Raw genomic sequence first — 5,224 nt, forward strand, 5'->3', positions numbered from 1 at the left:
AAAAAAAAAAAAAAAAAAAAAAAAAGCAATATGAGAAATTAAAGAGGATCCAACATTAAGATGTTAATTTCTTCAAATTAGTCCATTGATTTTATGCAACGTAATCTGAACTCAAACACCTTTTTCCCAAAGTTAATAAATACATTCTGCAAGGTACAGGAAAATGTAATAACTTACAACAGTCACAATACTTTTAAGAATAAAATGGGAGGGACAACCTACTTGATTTCAATGCTTGTTATACAGCCATATTAAATCAAGGCAATTTGCTACTTGCAAAAAAGATAAGACTCATAAACCAGTGGGACAGAATAGAGAGTCCAGAAATAGCTGCACATGAGTATGTCAATTATTTTTACAGTGGTACCACTGTAATCCCTTGGAGCAAAGGAAAGCTTTCTCAGAAAATGTGATTCTTGGACATATGTGTAGCAATGTGGGAAAAGAATCTATCTCACACTGTCTTTCTATAAATTAATTATAAATCCAGCTGTAAAAACTGAAGCTATAAAACCAGGGTGAAACACAGACATACTCCTTGCTGTCTCGGCATACATAAGCTATGAACCATAACAGAAAAATCCGATAATATGGACTGTATCAAAATTTAAGAAATGAAAAATGCACAGCCACATGCTGAGGAAAAATATTTATACATGCCTGTCAGAAAAAGGGCTTTTTTAGAATATGTGAAGGCTTTTTACAACAGAATAATATCACTCTGTACAAATGACCTAATAAAATTTTCTTACTAAAGTCTTCACAGACCATTAAGTATCAATGGCCTACAAGAAAATGAAAAGTACTCAAATTTAGTAATCATCAGAATAACGTAAATTAAAACGAGAGTGAGATGTTGTCATGGGTTGGGGTTCTTTTGCAAGGGAAGCAATATAATACAGGACACATTTTATAATAGTATTTTATAATGAATCACCCCAAAATAGCATGTAGTAAGTGCAGGAAACACTAATACCCACACACTAAATACTAAAGAATCCAGCTGAGGAGGACTAAAGCGCCTGCTTAGGCAGGCACAGGGACCGGGATCGATCCCTGGCATGCTGTGCCAGCCCTGCCCCCAGGGCGTGCTGAGACTGCGACTGAGATTGGGCGTAGTGGCTCGTGCCTGTAACCCTAGCACTGGGAGGCTAAAAACAGGATCACTACGAGTCTGATCTGTGTAGTGAAACCCTGCAGAGCCTGTACTAAGGAGAGAGAGAGAGAGAGAGAGAGAGAGAGAGAGAGAGAGAGAGAATGAATCAATCCAGCTGAGGACCTAGATCCTAATATCCTGCATGAGTTCAGCTAGAAACCTAGAGCTCTTCAGACTGCCTCCCACAAGTCCAACTGGCAGTCTAGAGCCCACCTCAAAGTTGCATGCAAATCTGCTTCACAGATGTGTGCTGGAAAGATCCAAAGGTCCATCAGTGGGGAAGCCTGGAAGTCCATGCCAGTGGGATAAAGGGTCTGTGCTAGCAAGCTGAGGGATGTGAACTGGAGCTAGGAAGCAAAGCTCCAGGTAAGCACCAGCGCTCCCCAAAATGTACCACAGCCATCCTCAGCAACAGTGAGGTCTCGAGCTTCTCCAGCGATGAGGGAAGCTGAGTTACCATCAGGACAGCCAATGTGCAAGCTTCTCCATGAGGCTGAGCCGCCCACCGTCTTCCCTTCTGGAGCCAAGAAGCGACACTCAAGATGAAGACTGAAGCTCCTCCAAAGTTCATCAGGAAAGCCAGCATTGCAAGGTCCTCCAGAGAAGTAGCAGCCCAAGAGAACTAGCAGCTTCCAACAGCTCCAACAGCTTTTCCAAACAGCATCCCTAACAGCATTTTGGTAGCTTCTCTCCTTTTGTGCCTTTTATGTTGCTGGCAACAACAACCCTCACGTGGGCCTCCATACCCAGCACCATGCTAGTTCAATTCAACTGGGTGTAACAAGTTGACTACCAGTTAGATATCCACCACAGACGTCAATAACAATTTTTAAAATTTAAATTCATTGAAAGCAAGGAAGTCAGTATGTAGAGTTCTTAGACATCCCTGGTAGGAATGTAAATGATTAAAACACTTTTGAAAACTATTTGACCATTTCTTAAAAATTTAAATGTATATGCTGCCACCAGACAAAACCATCATTTTCCTAGATACTTTCTGGAGTGGAAGAAAAGAAAGGCCCACACAAAAGTTACAGAAAAAAAAATCTGTGAGTCAAAATCTGGAATCAATCTGATAGTTCAGTAACAGTCAAAATACACACACACACACACACACACACACACACACACACATCAATACTACTCAGAAATCAAAAGTAATGAAATATACCTACAACAACAGATAAAGCAAAGGTTTATTGATTTATATGCTTTCTCCTCTGCATCTTACAGAGGAGAAAGCATATATGTTACATGACTCTATGTAATAGTCTAGAACATTTTTTTTTTCTATTTTTACTTTTTTTTTGGTGGAACCAGGGATTGAACTCAGGCCCTTGCACTTGCCAGGGAAGAGCTTATTCTACTGAGCCAACTCCCCGGCCCTGTTTTTACATTTTTATTTTAAAAAATAAAAAGAAAAACAAATAGCAAAAATAAAGAAACAGAGTAACTTACAAAAATACGTATGGCACAGAATTCCAAAACAAGAACAAAAAAAACTTTTTTAAAATTTTATTGAGAAACAAATAGCAATGAGACAGTTTAGAAACAGGTTAGTAGGACAGTTACGATAATTAATACACTGCATATTGTTGTCTTCTTAGTAGTCATTCATAGTACAAGATGCAGACATGATATCTTGTCCAAACATATAATCTAGAAAATTTAAAATAATGTGTAATGACAGAAAACAGATCAGGAGATGTCTAAGGTAAGGTGAGAGAAAGGGGTGGATTATAAAAAAGGCATGGGGGATTTTTTTAATGATATAAATGTGTATTTTCTTCCTTGTATTGAGTTGATTGACACATTTTAAATACACATAAGAATCACTCTCATCGTAAGTAATTTGTACCTATGTATGACCTGTCATAAATCCTCTTTTTCCCTCATTCCCTTAACTTCTATTTAATCTGTCTACTCCTCCTCATTTGCAAAAGCTTTGTTTCCATTTTTTCTTCTTTTCTCTTATTCTTCTCCCTTTCTTCTTTTTCCCCTGCCTTTCCCTATTTCCCTTTCCCAATTGAGCATTTTGCTTCCTATTTCATAATTGATAGGCTAGGACTCAAAGTTTCCCAGACACCCTACCCAAAATAATCCCCCTCTTGGCCCCAGGCTGAGGCCAGAGCACAACCCCAACCTTGCCCCATTCTGTACCCTTGTCTAGGTTCTGTGGAGAAAACCACAGAAACTCTCTTTTGTTAACATCGAAATTCCCCCTCAGACCAGGTATCATGTCAAGATAAGCTCTCCCTTGGCTGTTCCAGCCACAAACACCCTTCCTACCAAACACCTTAAAAGCCCTGAGCTTTGCCTTGTTTGCTGCTGTCTTGTTCTGCTAAACAGTCAACCTGCTTGCTCCTACCTGCAATAAATCTTCTTCTCAAGTCAGAATGCCTGGTCTGGTCATTTGCATAGGTTTGTACCTAACAATAACATACACTATACATTTTGGTCTTTATTTATAATTTTGGTTTCCCATACCAGAGAAACAATGTGATATTTATGCGTGTGTTTGATTTATTTCAGAGGATGATCTCAAGGTGCACCTATTTACCTATAAATGTCTTAAATTAATCTGTCATTGTGGCTGAGTAGCACTCCATTATATATTTTTAAAATCTACAACTTTATCCATTCAACACGTGATGAACATTTGGGCTGTTTCCAAAACTTAGATATTACACAAACTGTACTGCTATAAACATGGGGGGACATATTTCACTGTGGTATCATGCATTTGATTCTATAAGGAAGATATCAACAAAGGGAATAACTGAGTCAAATGGAGCCTCTAGTTTTAGTTTTTTGAGGAATCTCGACACTGATTTCCACAGTAGTTGATCAAGTCTACATTTTCACCAGTTGTATAGAAGCACTCCTTTGTCCTCGCTTCAGTATAGAGTACCATCTCATCAGCAAATAATGATTATTTAACCTTGTTATTTCCTATCTTTATTCATTTTATTTCTTTCTCTTGTGTCATTGCTTTGGATAATGTTTCTAGAACTATACTGCATTGGAGGGCTGATAGTGAACATCCTTGTGTTCTTCCTGATTTTAGAGTGAAAGCTGTCTGTTTGGGGCCATTCACTATGACGCTGGTTCTTGGTTTGTCATAGATGGCTTAAGCAGATTGAGATATAAAAAAATCTCTACCGATTTTTTTTTTTTGGTTCCCAAGTTTTATTCGAGAACTCATAAAAAATATTCCAGACAAAGGAGCTTTAATCCTCATCTTCCTCCTCCTTCATCCTGGTTAATCTGGAAGTAACGTAATTCGTAACTCTCTTTGCTGCTAGCAACTACATGCAACCAGTCATGCAGATTATTCTTCTTCAAATATTTTTTGGTGAGATATTTCAAATACAGAGAAGGCAAGCGCTAAGAGCTCTACCAGGAATGATGGTACACGCCTGATACCCCAGCATTCTGGGAGGCTGAAGCAGGAAGATCTCAAGTGCAAGTCCCATCTGAGGAAGTCAGCAAGAACCTTTTGGAAAAAGGCACCTCAGAAGTCACAGTGATCCTGCTCTTGCTCCTTTCGATGGTGACCACCCCTCCACCGAGATTCCCGGCTTTGCCCTTCACCTTGATTCTTTCCTGGAGAAACTGCTCAAAATTGGCAGCGTCCATGATTCCATCTTCTACAGGATGTGTGCAATCAAGGGTGAACTTCAGGACCTGCTTTTTTTTGTCCCCCTTCGCTGCAAGCTTTTTCACGGGCGCCATGGCGGCCGAGCCTACCGATTTTCTGTATGAGTTTTATGAGTGGGTGTTGGATCATGTCAAATGCCTTGTGTCTACTGAGATGATCAAGTGCTTCTGTTAATATAGTATGCTACATTTAATGGTCTGTGTATTTTTGAGTCATCCCTGCATCCCTGGAATGAATCCTACTTAGGCATAGTGTATAATTTTCTTGATGACTTGCTGCATTCTTTTGGCAGTATCTTATTGAGGATTTCTGCATCTATGTTACTTTAGGGAATTGACCTATGGTAGTCTTTTATGATTGGGTCCCTCTCTGATTTTGGTATCAGAGTAATACTTGCTTCCAGGAAA

The 5,224-nt window shown here is 39.2% G+C and overlaps 1 pseudogene; it reads right to left on the reverse strand.

The window, feature by feature from the left end:
• Positions 1–4,413: 4,413 nt before the first annotated feature.
• Positions 4,414–4,892, reverse strand: LOC101576944 (annotated as a pseudogene).
• Positions 4,893–5,224: the final 332 nt, after the last annotated feature.

The sequence above is a fragment of the Octodon degus genome, unplaced genomic scaffold (assembly GCF_000260255.1).
Source record: "Octodon degus isolate 3935 unplaced genomic scaffold, OctDeg1.0 scaffold00007, whole genome shotgun sequence".
In the NCBI taxonomy this organism is placed as follows: Eukaryota; Metazoa; Chordata; class Mammalia; order Rodentia; family Octodontidae; genus Octodon; species Octodon degus.